General features: G+C 45.3%; 1 protein-coding gene across 7 annotated transcripts in view; it reads left to right on the plus strand.

The window, feature by feature from the left end:
- The window catches only part of KATNB1 (katanin regulatory subunit B1), a 434,067-nt gene that overhangs the window by 123,704 nt on the left and 294,541 nt on the right, over positions 1–15,822 (plus strand). The window lies entirely within an intron of this gene.

Consider the following 15,822-nt stretch of genomic DNA (forward strand, 5'->3'; position numbering starts at 1 on the left):
TGTTAATACAGTAACTAATAGTACTACCACAATGCATAAATGGGAAAGACACCTTGAGAGAGGCGACAGTAATGCTATCTAAAAGCCACCTCGATTCTTATTCTTGTATTCCGTTATCAATCACTAACACATTCAATAACATACTGTAAAAGATCTTGGCAGGTCCGCTGTCAAAAGTTAGTCTATCTATGAAGACCATTCTGCAATAATAGGAGGCTGCAGTCCCACCCCTAGCTTAAGGTGGACATTCTTATTATTGAAGCATTAATGAGACAAAAATTCATTTTACGCTAGCCAGTCTGAGTGCATTCAAAGCATTCTCTATGGCTGACTGGCAGTTTGTTAGAAGTATCACATTATTCTGGCGTGGATTAAGAGTTTCTAAGGTCGGGTACACTATTGTACATCGATATCAAGCCAAGGTCACCGCAAGTACCCTGATCTCAGAAACAAAGGCAATCCAGCACATTAGGGAGGGTTCCCCTTGTGTCTGCTGATATTGTCTTTCATCATGAAATCTCAAAGACCGAGATGGAGAGAGATACCGACATGCTACAAAGTGGCCGATGAGGTCTGTGACACTATTTGTGATATTATTCGATGCTAATAGGACCTGTCTGAAGCGATTCAGCATGAGTCAGTTGGTACAGCAGATAGCCCCGGTTTCTGAATTTACATATAAGCTATTTCCAATTAAGTTTGGCGGTCCCCATAGCCCCGGGGACCACCGCCTCCTCGGGGCAACCAATATGTGGACCCCCCATCCCACCAAAGCACTCCCCAGGGCTCAAATAACTTAATGCAGGGGGTCTGTCGTGAACCCCTGGTCCTGGGGGCAGCCACCTCCCCAGGGCTAAATTGAAATGATGGATAGGGGGGGCGCGTGGCCTCCCTCTTGGAGCCAAAGATGGCCCTGGGGACGGCTCCTGTTACTTTCCGAGGTGCCTACCCATGGGAGGTAGCTGTTTGCTCCTGCCAAAAAAAGCAAACATAACTCCGCTTTCAGCAAGTGGTGTGGGGTTGGGTGGTTATCGGAGGTTGGATCAACGTATAGTAATTAAAATTACTTTATGTAAAAAAAAAAAATAGAAATTCGCTGAAAAAGACAAAGGTTACAGGGACATTATAGTTAGGTAAAAGAATTTGGAAAAAAAACGTAGAAATTCACTTAAAAAAACAAAGTCTACAGAGACATAGTTAGGTTCTGAATTTACTCGCACCAAACCATAGAAATTTTACAATGATAGTTATGGTTATCTCAAGTATCTACAATTAATGCCCTAAGGTATCTCTAACTATAAACCTTAACTAAGAAAGTAATAACTTTTTCTTTTTTAAAGGAAAGAACAAAGCCCTGAATAATCAGACACAAAAAAGGAAAAAAGTGCTTCTGGTGAGGAGCATTCTTTTGTTTAAGGATAAAAGCTCTAATTGTTAAAGTGAATCTTTAACATTTGGTGTAGTCTAAAGCCTGCAAATCTTCATATCCGGTTCTATCAAAGCTAGTAGTTTATCATGGACCAGCCCTGTGACCGGACCTTAATAGTTGACTTAGAGTCATAATGTCTCCCCTAGGCCAAGCATAAGTCACAGTAAAATAAATCCAGCCTAAATATCTTCACAGGTGACGAGTACTGATACTTTAAATTGTTCAATGTGTCGTAATGAGAGATATACACACAGGAGGGAAAGAGTCATCTTAGTTTAGTTCAATCTTTTTTTTAGCTCCCTTAGCTTGTTAAAAAACAATTTACACTTCATACACACTTAGACACATTCAAAAGCTGCATTTGCCCCCCTGATTTCCAGTATCTTTTGATTTTCTTACCGGTTTGTGAAATACATCTGCTTAGTACTTTGTGTCTCTGTGGGTTGAATAGATTCAACAATCCACCTGCAATTAATACTAATTCGAAGACTATGATTTTTTTTCCCCTCAGCTAAAGCTTAACTGCCTCCCAATGTGTGCTCCGTTAGCTTGCTTACTTCTGTTTTATAAATGGTCAAATGAGGCATTGGGGTACTATTTTTAACTGTTTGCCTTGTGCCAATCCAGAATTCTGCATTCACTAGTGTGAGTAGTCTGTTGTCCCTTTTGTCTCTTGTGGTGGTCTATGATCGGGAAGTTAAAACAATGTCTCAAGGAATATGTGTCAGTCTGTTGAATCCTCCTCTTCCGTTAACAACTATTCATAACCCTTAGCCAACTGTCTAATAAATCTAGGCCCAAGTGACTGGAACTGGAGTATTATAGTCTTTCTTTTTGCTGGCAACAACTGTAAAAGAGCAGATCTGTATATAATTTTTCCAGCTTCAGCCATAGAATTTAGACAGGTAATGCCTGAGCACCAACATCGTTGTTCATCTCATGGTCAGTCGTAACCTGTGGAATTGTCTTTTCTTCGTTGCTGTGGCATAAAATCTGCCTCTAGTTCTTAGCACGTGGGACTTCCAGAATCATGCTATTGTTACATTTTATGAAACTCTTTCTGATTGAGGTAATTCAGGTGTAACTAGTTAAACTGTACTGATTTAAATTTTGCATTACAGGACACCTGTTTGGCATGATTGCAAGCTGTGCTCCATTTTTTTTTTCCGTTAATGGCTTTGCAATCTTCTTGTCCTGTTTAGTTCTTTTTTTACATATAGCTCTTTATTGGGTTTTCGTTTAGCATGATCGCAAAGGTTTTCATATACATTATCAATTAATCTATCAGGCAATACGCTTGTGAGTTGCTTATGCTGGTCATCTACATTTATGTACATTTACAAGCTGCGTTTCAAACTAGGAGTAACATGCAAACATTGAAACTGTGATTTGTATATTTGTACTCCCACCATTCATGTTTGTCCGTTCATGTGCCTGCTTTTGTCTTTCTCTGTGCTAGTCACATTTCCCGCTCGGGCAGTGCGTCTGCACCAGCATGAGTTGTCTAGATTTAGGAGGTGGTTAGTCTAAGCAGTATCCCCCTGATCATCCCACCACACAACATCTCAATTTAATGTTTGGTTCATGCCTAGTGCTCTTTGAGTCCTCATGAGTCTTAGTATAGTTCTTGAGCTAGTATCAGTGTCTTGTCAGGAGGCTGGGGTACCTGATCTGTTTTCATGAGGACATTTCACTTGACTTAGCTTGGAGTGCTAAAAGAGTGTCCCATTCGGTGAGGGCATCCCTTTTCCCAACTGCCTCCGTGTATGGATCATCACACTGATTTCGGAGGAGCACCATTTTATCAGGTCCGGCAGCCATTTAGATATGGGGTGCACGGTAGACACTTTTCAGTACATGGCGAGGACCACTAGGTAGTAATAGTTAGGACATAGTTTCTATAGAAGAAACTTTGCCACTGTTTGAATCTTCACGGAATTTTCCCAAAAATACGATGCTCACTACAGCATCTATCTGGAAAGTTTTGAGTGATCTGACAGATGGGGGCCGAAAAAAAGAGGGGTCTCAAAATGCTTTCTCCCCATACTTTTTTTCACATGCATTTTGTACAGGAATAGCGCCCGAACCACTGGACAGAATAACACAAAATTTGGCAGGCAGGTAGCTCTTGGTCCACAAAGCAACCTTTTTGTTATTTGGTGTAAATATGTTCAGTTGTTTTTGAGTAATTAAAGACAAAACAAATTTATACATATAGGGACGTGAAGGCTCCACGAACCCTTCCGATCTCGTGCTAAGATCTGATTGGCTGCCAGCACATCAGCAAGGAGGTGTTGGCCGCCATGTTGCACTCTGCTTCAGCTGAGTCCCAGAAAAAAAATTAACAAATAAGAAAAGGGGCCAGGCTAGAGAGACCCTAACCCCTTAGCTTGTGTGCTGGGGTTGCCCAGAGCACAAAAGCATTTTTTGGGGAATTTTCAGCAGGAGATGTGGTAGATTGGCTGAAAATGAAAACAAACCAAAAAAAAGTACTGCCACCTCCCCAGGACAAATTGTCCAATAAAATGCGGGGGGTGGGTATCTTGAACCCACCCAACCCCTCCCCGCCCCCACACACACACACAGCCCGGGGGAGCTCCACCTCCACCGGAGCAAACTTTCTAATGAAATGTCGGGGACTGTCTTGGCCATCCCCAGCCCCGGAGACTGCCACCTCAATGGGTCTGTTTCGGACCCCCCGACCTTGGGGACCACTACCTCCCTGGGGCTGTTCAAGTTGGAGGGGGGCCGCGCAGCCCCTCAAGATCAAGGAGCCATAGATGGCCCTGGGGACCAGAGATGCAGGTAGGCAAACAGAGGAAACTATTGCTCTCACAGACAAGGAGCTGTATGTTTAGCAGCTCCCGGTCTGTGGCTGCAATCCTGGCTCCCCCAGGAGGCAGGGAGCCAGCTGGAACCGTGGGGCCCTTCAGGCTCCCACTGCGGTCCCTAACATTGCAACTGGGTGCCCTGGGGGGGTACCCAGATGACATGGCTGGGCCCCAGGGGATGGAGTCCCCGGGCCGAAATAGGCCTGGGTAGGGCGCCTGCGCGGCCTCCTTCCCCCCAAAATAAAATGTAATTTTTAGGTCGGGCCCCGGGGAATGGGGGTTTCCGGGGCTGAAATCAGCCAAGGGAGGAGGGCTGTGTGGCCCCCCCATTCCCACCCCAAAGAAAAAAAAATGGAAAGCTGAGCCCCAGGCAATGGTGGTCCTTCGGGCCAAAATCTGCTGGGAGAAGGGGACACTGACCTGCGCCATGCGCAGCCTGGGGTTAGGTGGTTAGGGGTGTTGGCCAGTCCCTGCGGCGCAAGGTTTGGTGCTTATAGGGGCCTGGCCACAGGCCAGGCCCTGTAGCCGTCCCCTGCTGCTCAAAGCCAAAGGCCATGCGTGCCGTAGGGTTGGGTGGTTGTAGGGGTTGGCAATACCCTGCGGCCAACCCTTGCCTCACATGACCAAAGGCTGTGGGCGGGGTTAGTTGGATTTACGTATAGTAATAAAAGTACTTTACGTAAAAAAAAATATATAAAAAAAATCACTGAAAAAAACAAAGATTTCAGGGGTGTTATAGTTAGAAAATAGAATTATAAAAACATATAAATTCACTTACAGAACCAAAGGTTACACTAGCGTTATAGCTAGAATCACATTTCAAACGTACAAAACCATAGAAATTAACTTGTTATAGTTAGTTATTGCAAGTAACCAAGTAACCTAAGGTAACCCCATTCACTGCTGATTACCCCACAAATTACGGCACTTATTATCAATAATGTTATCAAAGATGTCATAAGTGCCGTAATTTGCAGTAAAATAGTTGGAAAAAAAACTGTATATGACGAGGGCTCGAGTTATAGTTACCTTAGGGCACGAGTTATAGTTACTTGAGATAACTCTTACTATAATATGTGAATTTCTGTGGTTTTGTATGTTTAAATTGTAAGCTTAACTGTAATGTTCCTGTAACCGTTGTTATTTTAAAGTGGAATGAATATATATATATATATATATATATATACACAGGGAATGCAGAATTATTAGGCAAATGAGTATTTTGACCACATCATCCTCTTTATGCATGTTGTCTTACTCCAAGCTGTATAGGCTTGAAAGCCTACTACCAATTAAGCATATTAGGTGATGTGCATCTCTGTAATGAGAAGGGGTGTGGTCTAATGACATCAACACCCTATATCAGGTGTGCATAATTATTAGGCAACTTCCTTTCCTTTGGCAAAATGGGTCAAAAGAACGACTTGACCGGCTCAGAAAAGTCAAAAATAGTGAGATATCTTGCAGAGGGATGCAGCACTCTTAAAATTGCAAAGCTTCTGAAGCGTGATCATCGAACAATCAAGCGTTTCATTCAAAATAGTCAACAGGGTCGCAAGAAGCGTGTGGAAAAACCAAGGCGCAAAATAACTGCCCATGAACTGAGAAAAGTCAAGCGTGCAGCTGCCACGATGCCACTTGCCACCAGTTTGGCCATATTTCAGAGCTGCAACATCACTGGAGTGCCCAAAAGCACAAGGTGTGCAATACTCAGAGACATGGCCAAGGTAAGAAAGGCTGAAAGACGACCACCACTGAACAAGACACACAAGCTGAAACGTCAAGACTGGGCCAATAAATATCTCAAGACTGATTTTTCTAAGGTTTTATGGACTGATGAAATGAGAGTGAGTCTTGATGGGCCAGATGGATGGGCCCGTGGCTGGATTGGTAAAGGGCAGAGAGCTCCAGTCCGACTCAGACGCCAGCAAGGTGGAGGTGGAGTACTGGTTTGGGCTGGTATCATCAAAGATGAGCTTGTGGGGCCTTTTCGGGTTGAGGATGGAGTCAAGCTCAACTCCCAGTCCTACTGCCAGTTCCTGGAAGACACCTTCTTCAAGCAGTGGTACAGGAAGAAGTCTGCATCCTTCAAGAAAAACATGGTTTTCATGCAGGACAATGCTCCATCACACGCGTCCAAGTACTCCACAGCGTGGCTGGCAAGAAAGGGTATAAAAGAAGGAAATCTAATGACATGGCCTCCTTGTTCACCTGATCTGAACCCCATTGAGAACCTGTGGTCCATCATCAAATGTGAGATTTACAAGGAGGGAAAACAGTACACCTCTCTGAACAGTGTCTGGGAGGCTGTGGTTGCTGCTGCACGCAATGTTGATGGTGAACAGATCAAAACACTGACAGAATCCATGGATGGCAGGCTTTTGAGTGTCCTTGCAAAGAAAGGCTATATTGGTCACTGATTTGTTTTTGTTTTGTTTTTGAATGTCAGAAATGTATATTTGTGAATGTTGAGATGTTATATTGGTTTCACTGGTAATAATAAATAATTGAAATGGGTATATATTTTTTTTTTGTTAAGTTGCCTAATAATTATGCACAGTAATAGTCACCTGCACACACAGATATCCCCCTAACATAGCTAAAACTAAAAACAAACTAAAAACTACTTCCAAAAATATTCAGCTTTGATATTAATGAGTTTTTTGGGTTCATTGAGAACATGGTTGTTGTTCAATAATAAAATTAATCCTCAAAAATACAACTTGCCTAATAATTCTGCACTCCCTGTGTATATATATATGTATATATATATATATATATATATATATTTATATTTTCATACCAACTTGACACTTCTGTCAACGACGCGGCACTCACAGGATTTTCCCCAAATCTTCATTTAATAAGTGAAATAATACCAGACAAACAGACACCAAAGCGTTTCGACCTTGACGGTCTTGATCACGGTAATTGACCAATCCATTAAGTACTCTATTTATACTTTCCATCTCATTCATGCCTTTATGTGGCATTCTGGGATATGTAGTTGTTAAAATGTCTATACAACATTTAAATGTAATAAATCAAAATATTCTCTCACCAAATAACCCCATTAATTTCAGACCCACTAGGACACCCATCCAACAATAAAACATATATATTACACAAATTAAAAACACAGCTCATTCTGCATAATTCTCAAATTGTACAAACTTGCCAATTTTATACATCAATTTTCCAAATACCGCAAGTATCTATGTGTGTTATTCTTATATCATTCTCAATTTACTCATCCACATATGTAATAATAACTTGTATATTCTTTTATGATTCCTAGTAGTATCATACCCTAATTTTTTATTTTTTGGTCATTGTTCAATTCTCTACAACCTCCTTATTTCTTTATTCACTAATTTTAGATCTTAGTTCATTTTATATTTCCAAATGGCAAATTCTCGAATTATACACTCTTACCAATTTTACTCAGTTATTTTCAAATAACACAAATATCCATATGTGTTGTTATAATGTCTTTATCACTCTATCAATCCACAAAAATAATAATGATTTAAATATTCTTTTATGCTAACTACTAGGGCTCATATCCCAATGTTTATTCTTTTTCCAATTTTCAGTTCACCACATATTGTACTTGCAATTTCCTTATTTCTTCATTGGCTAATTTTTGATCTTTATACATTTTATGTTTACAAGTGGCAATATAATTCCTCTTCGTTTTTAATCTGATGATCTATCTAGACTCTAAGCGCCTCAGCTTTTGGACTCTATCACCTCCTCGTTCATGTTTCGCTATTGTCGTAGAGACTGAGATTGAGCCAATATTAGAGGTTATGGATGAAACACAATCGAGAATCCATATACATAAGGAGACTGGACGAATCATCACTGCACTTCCTTTAAAAACTAAAAGAAAGCTGGCTTTTCAAGAGGAGTTAGACTCTGTTCAACAACCAGCAAAAGTGCAGAAGCAAAAGGAGAAACCAGCACCTCTCCCTACTTCTCCTCCTCACTCTCCACAGCTTTATTTTTCACCTCACTATAGTCCACCACCATTGCCTTCTCCAACACACTCATTATATTCACATGGAGATACAATAGACCCATGGGATCTCTATGACCCTGATCCCATTCCAGACAATGATCCAGACCTCTACCCATCTAAACCTTCTCCTCCAGAAGACACTACTGTCTACACAGAAGTAGTCTCTAGGGCAGCAGCTTATCCTGGAGTGCTTATGCATTCCGAACCCCTGGAGGAAGACTTTCTATTTAACACACTGTCTTCCACTCACTCCAGGTACCAGTGTCTCCCAATGTTGCCTGGAATGGTTAAACATGCTGAGTAAATTTTTAATGAGCCTGTCAAAGCTAGAGTCATCACTCCTAAAATTGACAAACAATATAAGCCTGCCCCTACGGACCCAGACTGCATCACACATCAGGTTCCTCCAGACTCAGTGGTAGTAAGCGCGGCTAGGAAAAGAGCAAACAGCCAGTCATCAGGAGACGCACCTCCTCCTGATAAGGAAAGTAGGAAATTTTATGCAGCTGACGAGTCGCCACACAAGCAGCTAACCAATGGAGAATTTCCAATTCTGATGGATACAACTACCTGTGGATTCCTCACCTAACGAATACTCCCATGGCGCCAGCATTCGACGGAAATCTTCTTCCTAGTCTCTGCACGTCGACGAGGACGTCACTCTAGCCCACGCTACGCCGTCTGACGTCATACAGGCAATAAGAGGTCCTCGCCGACGTGCCGACGTCAGTTCCCTTTTTTCCGTGCATTCGAAACCGTTATCTTCGAGGGAGCTACTGTTACTTTCGTAGTTACAGTGTATTTTCTGCTGCATAGTTTTTCTCTGCGGTAACAATGTCTCAGAGAAAGTCGGGTTTCAAGCCCTGTCGAGAGTGTGGGGGCAAGATGTTCGTTACAGATCCTCACTCCGACTGTCTATGGTGTTTGAGCTCCGACCACGACGTCGTGACTTGCGATTCATGTCAGCACATGAATCCGAAGGCCCTCAAAGAACGTGAGGCTAAACTATTCATGGCGAAGTCGAAGAGAAAGGAAAAACATCACAAGAAGTCTTCTTCGCCAAGGTCTCATCGGCATTATCGAGACACCCGGCGCCGTAGAGATTCACGGCGTCATTCCAGCAAGGAGACTCGTTCGAGGTCGCCTTCGGAGGACTTGGGAGGTCAGTCCCACGGTCACGCCGCATCCATCGACGCCGTTACCCTCTCCGGCGTCACCGACTTCGCTTGGACAGGCGTCTGTGATTGAGGTGATGCAGCCTCTTGTGTTGTCTCCGGCGTCGCAGACGTCGAGGTCGGGGTCGCCTTCGATCCAGGCACCCCAGTATCCGGCTTTTCCCGCTCCTGGAGACGATAGTACCGCATTTCTGAATGCGATGTATACCATCTTTCAACAGATGGCTCCAGGAGGTGCTCCGGCTGGTCCTTCGGGGCCTTTGGCCTTTTCATTGGGTGATCCTGCGCCTCTTCGGTCGGCACCCTTTATGCCCTTTCTCCCTTTTGGGAATGTGGGCTCGGCGCCGGGTGGCTGCTCCGGTGGCTTCAGAGGGATTGGCCCCGGAGGTTTCCATCCCGTCGACGTCGGGATTTCGTCCTGTGACTCCAGTGGGTCCATCGGCTCCAAGATCTCTTCGTCCTGCTCCTTCATCGGCGCCGAAGCTGCCTGTGGCGTCGGATGTGGCGTCGGATGTTTCTGGAGATCGGCGCCGATCTTTGACTTCGGCGGAGGCCATGTCGACTCCGCGTATCGAGCAGAGATTACATTCGAGGAGGCGTGCTCTACGTCTTTTGGAAGAGCAGGAGTACCAACGAGTCCTGGAGGAAGTAGAGGTTGAGGACTCTGGTGATGGACTGCATGGTCTGGATACGGCCAGTGGGCTGGATACTTCCCCTGAGTGGGACCTTTCATCTCCAGGGGAGTATACGGAGGAGGCTGCTACCTTTCACGCTGTGGTAATGAAGGCAGCTAACTTTCTGGACCTGCCTTTGCCGGTGGCAGAGGCGAAGCAGAATTTATTGACGGAGGTACTGCATCCGGCCTCTGCTGCAGCGGAGCCTCTCTTGCCGTTCAATGAGGCTTTGCTTGATCCGGTGTTAGAGGTGTGGAAGAAGCCTGTATCTTCCTCTGCGGTTCATAGGGCTGTGGCCAGGAGATATCGGGCTGCACCATCTGACCCTGGCTTTCTTTCAAGACACCCTACGCCGGAGAGCTTGGTGGTGCAAGCCTCCTGTTCATCGAAGTCAGCGCCTTGATCTTTCCCGACGGTACCTGGAGACAGGGACTCCAAGAAGCTGAATCCAAGAAAATATTTTCATCTTGCAGTTTGGCGTTGAAGGCCACCAACGCAACTTGCATTCTGGGGTGATACATCCATGCTCTTATGGACGATATTTCATCTTCATTTACGGAGCTTCCCCAGGGACTCTTGGATGTTGTCTCGGACGCCCAGGCTGCCGCAACCCAGATTATCCAGTCTGGGCTGGACACGACCGACTCGGTGGCTAGGGCGATGGGCACGGCTGTGGTGGCAAGGAGATAGGCCTGGCTCCGTAATTCAGGGTTTTCTGCGGACGTGCTGTCGACCCTATTGGACCTCCCGTTTGATGGGGACAAACTGTTTGGAGCAAAGGCAGATTCGGCCTTGGAGCGATTTAAAGAGAGCAGGGCCACAGCCAAATCGTTAGGGCTGCAAGCTCCTTCTTCCTCTGCCTCTTCCAGGTTTTTCAGGAGGTTTCGTGGATTTGGGCGTGGCTCTTCCTCCTCTTCCTTTCGGGGGAGATTCCAGCAACCCGCCTCTTCCCACCCCTATAGATCATTTAGGGGGAGAGGTAGGGCCCGCACCAGAGGAGCCTCTCAACAGCACTCTGCCTCTTCCTCGTCCTCTGGAGGGGTGCAGCAGGGAAAGCAGCCTTAGGCTTCCACCATTTCCCACTCACTCCTCTCCTGTAGGGGGAAGATTACGGCATTTTCTCCACAAGTGGGAGACTATTACAACGGACACTTGGGTTATCAGTATTGTGGGAAAAGGCTACACCCTTCCCTTTCGGGAGTTTCCGCCCCCCATCCCGCCCCGCCCATCTTATTGTTCAGAAGAACACCTCCTGTTGCTTGAACAGGAGGTTCAAGTCCTCCTTTCAAAGGGCACGGTGGAGTTGGTCCCAGAGCAGGAAAGGGGTCGAGGTTGTTACTCAAGGTACTTCCTGATCTCCAAGAAGGATGGTCGGTTGAGACCGATCCTGGATCTGAGGATTTTGATTTGGTTCCTCAAACAGGAAAAGTTCAAGATGCTGACCCTAGCACAGGTGCTTTTGGCGTTGAACAAAGAAGATTGGATGGTGTCTGTCGACTTGCAGGATGCTTATTTTCATATCCCGATACTCAAGTCACACAGGAAGTATCTCCGGTTTGTGGTAGGGTCGCAGCACTATCAGTTTGCGGTCCTCCCGTTTAGTCTTACTTCAGCACCTCGAGTCTTCACAAAGGTGATGTCAGTGGTTGCGGCAGAGCTCAGAAGGAAGGGGATAGCAGTATTCCCTTACTTGGACGACTGGTTGATCAAAGCCAAGTCTCCGGAGCTTGTGTCGCATCATCTGCAGTCAACAACCCAGTTGTTGTTCGACCTGGGCTTTTCGGTGAACGTGCCCAAATCTCACCTGGAGCCCTCTCAGCGCCTCCTGTTCATAGGGGCAGTACTGGATACAACATTGAATCGAGCCTTTCCTCCGCCTCAGCGGATTCAAGATATTCAGGAATTGGTTCCAATGTTTCGAAATGGAGCGGTAGTTCCAGTCCTCAAGGTCCTTCGTCTGCTCGGTCTGTTTGCCTCCTGCATACTGTTGGTCACGCATGCTCGCTGGCACATGAGGGCTCTTCAGTGGTGCCTCCGAAGGCAGTGGTCTCAACACAAGGGAGATCTAGAAGGTGCGGTCAAGATCTCCAGAGATGCTGCTGTGGACTTGAAGTGGTGGATTGCGAGCAACAATCTTTCACAAGGAAAGCCGTTCGCGCAGTCGCCACCAGTGGCCACGGTCATAACGGATGCTTCCACTCTAGGGTGGGGAGCTCATCTGGGGGATCTGGAGATCAAAGGACTTTGGTCTCCAGAGGAACAGATGTTTCATATCAATCTGTTAGAGTTACGGGCTGTACGTTTGGCTCTCAAGGCCTTCCTCCCTTCCCTTCGTGGTCAGTCGGTACAGGTCCTGACGGACAATACTACCACGATGTGGTACATAAACAAACAGGGAGGAGTAGGGTCGTACCTTCTCTGCAGAGAAGCTGTTCGACTATGGTCCTGGGCAAAGGACCATCAGATTTGCTTGGTAGCAAATCATTTGGCCGGGGTCTTGAATGTACGTGCGGACAGTCTCAGTCGCCTCTCAGGGCAGACCTCCTCTCGCAGTCACAGGGGCAGGTTTTACACCCCAACCTCCAGAGTCTACACCTACATGCCTGGAGATTGAACAGGGCAACCTGAGTTCCTTCTCTCTCCCGCCTGATGTAGTGGATGTTATATTAGCGGCCAGACGACACTCCACTAAATCTATCTATGCTAATAGGTGGTCTAAATTTGTTATGTGGTGTGGAGAGAGACAGATTGATCCCTTACATGCTCATCTGTCGGACGTTTTGTCTTTTGCTCTGTCTCTAGCGCAGAAAGGTTGTGCAGTGGCTACCATTAAGGGTTATTTGTCGGCTTTGTCAGCCTTCATTTGTCTTCCAGACCAACCATTGTTATTTAAATCCCCTATTGTTCTCAGATTCTTGAAAGGTCTTCTAAATAAATATCCTCCAAAACCATTCGTTATGCCTCAATGGGATTTGTCCTTAGTCCTCACTTTCCTTATGGGGTCCCCTTTTGAGCCTATGCATTCTTGCCCCTTAAGGTATTTGGGTATTAAAACAGTCTTCCTGGTGGCTATAACATCTGCAAGGAGAGTGAGTGAGTTGCAAGCCTTATCGGTAAAACCCCCTTATACAACTTTTTATGGGGATAAGGTGGTGTTGAGGACCAAGGCTGCTTTCCTCCCTAAGGTTGTTTCACCCTTCCATTTGGCCCAGACGATTACTTTGTCCACGTTCTATCCTCCGCCTCATCCTTCAAAGGAGGAAGAGAGACTACATCGCTTGGACCCAAAGAGGGCGTTAAGCTTCTACATTGATAGAACAAAGGACTTCAGGCTGGAGGATCAGCTGTTCATCGGATACGTGGGCAAGAGGAGAGGAAAGGCAGTCCACAAGAGAACACTCTCCAGGTGGGTTGTTCTGCGCATTAAAATCTGTTACTCTTTGGCAAAGAAGGATCCTCCTGATGGCATTAGAGCTCATTCCACCAGAGCTAAGTCGGCCACTTCGGCCTTAGCCAGGGGTGTTCCTGTGGTCGACATCTGCAAGGCCGCAACTTGGTCGTCCCTTCACACTTTTGCGAAACATTACTGTTTGGACTCTGAGGTCAGAAGGGACGACCATTTTGCACGGTCAGTGCTGCAGGATTTCTTGGTTTGACCATTTCGGCACCCACCACCGGGAGTGGTACTGCTTTGGGACTCTATTCATTAGGTGAGGAATCCACAGGTAGTTGTATCCATCAGAAGAATGAGTTACTTACCTTCGGTAACGACTTTTCTGGTGGATACATTAGCTACCTGTGGATTCCTCTCGGTCCCACCCGCCTCCCTTTGCCTTTCTGGTCTAACCAAGTAATCCTTGAGTGCGCTCCTCTTGGTCTTCAAGGTTGCAATAGATTTTGTATATATGGATACTTGTGTGTGTGTGTATATGTATATATATATGTATATATATATATATATATATATATATATATATGTATGTGTATATATCTTTGTGTATATACATGATTTGCATATATTTGTTTGTTTGATTGGGAAAAGAAAAAAAAAAAGAGTTATATTAAATCTACAGCCATTTTATTGCAATGTTGTGTATTTTACAATGTTATGGGATGTTGCCTTGCTCTTTCATTGCATTGGGTTGTTATTCTCATGCACGTAAAAGATGTTGGTACTGACGTCGGCGAGGACCTCAGACGGCGTTGCGTGGGCTAGAGTGACGTCCTCGTCGACGTGCAGAGACTAGGAAGAAGATTTCCGTCGAATGCTGGCGCCATGGGAGTATTCATTAGGTGAGGAATCCACAGGTAGCTAATGTATCCACCAGAAAAGTCGTTACCGAAGGTAAGTAACTCGTTCTTCTCAGGCACTTCTAGCCATATATGACAGGGCCCATTGACACAAGGTGCAAGATCGTATACAGCACCTCCCAAAGGACCATCAAAAGAGAGCACAACAGGTTTTAGAAGAGGGAAAGGCTATAAGAAATAACCAGATAAGGTCTGCCCACGATGCTGCTGATACAGCCGCAAGTAGTGTCAATACTGCCATTACAATTAGAAGGCATGCATGGCTACGCTCCTCTGGTTTTAAACCGGAAATTCAACAGGCAATACTTAATATGCCTTTTGACAAGAAACATCTATTCGGCCCAGAAGTAGACACCACTATTGAGAAACTGAGAAAGGACTCAGATACTGCGAAAGCAATGGGGGCATTATACACCACACCATATAGAGGCTCCTTTCGCAGACCCCAGGTTAGAGGAGGTTTTAAGCCACAGTCCTCTGATGCTTCTACCTCCCAGACACCGCAGGGACAACAAACTCAATATCAAAGAGAGGGGTTTAGAGGGTCCTATAGAGGACACTATTTCAGGAACAGAGGCAAGTTACAAACCTCAAAGCAAGCCACTACACCACCTAGGCAGTGACTTCCTTCCCACCCCTCCACTCCACACTTCTCCTGTGGGGGGAAGACTACAGCAATTCCACTCTCATTGACAAAATATCACCACAGACAATTGGGTATTACCAATTTTTCGCAATGGCTATTGCCTAATAATAATCTACACCCCGCCAATCATTCCACCACGATACCACAAATTGTCCCCAGAACACAACGTTCTGTTGCAACAAAGAGGTACAATCTCCTCTATTAAAACAAGCAATAGAATTGGTTCCACATTCTCAACAAGGAACAGGAGTATACTCGCCATACTTCCTCTTCCCCCAAAAAGACGGCACCCTCAGGCTCATCTTGGACCTCGGGCCTCACAATCTATACATTCTGTCAGAGCCCTTTCACATGGTAACTCTGCAGGATGTCATTCCACTACTACAAAAACAAGATTGCATGACTGCTTTAGTCCTCAAAGATGTGTATTTCCGCATACCCATTGTAGGAAGTTGGCTCTGTATGTACTATTTCAAAGTAAGAAATAGCATGCACAGAGTCCAAGGGTTCCCCTTAGAGGTAAGATAGTGGCAAAAAGAGATAATTCTAATGCTCTATTTTGTGGTAGTGTGGTCGAGCAGTAGGCTTATCAGGGGGTAGTGTTAAGCATTTGTTGTACACATACAGGCAATAAATGAGGAACACACACTCAAAGACAATTCCAGGCCAATAGGTTTTTGTATAGAAAAATATATGTTCGATGGCATCTGTCGCTGTAGATACGCATGTTTT

Source organism: Pleurodeles waltl, chromosome 12 (assembly GCF_031143425.1).
Source record: "Pleurodeles waltl isolate 20211129_DDA chromosome 12, aPleWal1.hap1.20221129, whole genome shotgun sequence".
NCBI lineage: Eukaryota > Metazoa > Chordata > Amphibia > Caudata > Salamandridae > Pleurodeles > Pleurodeles waltl.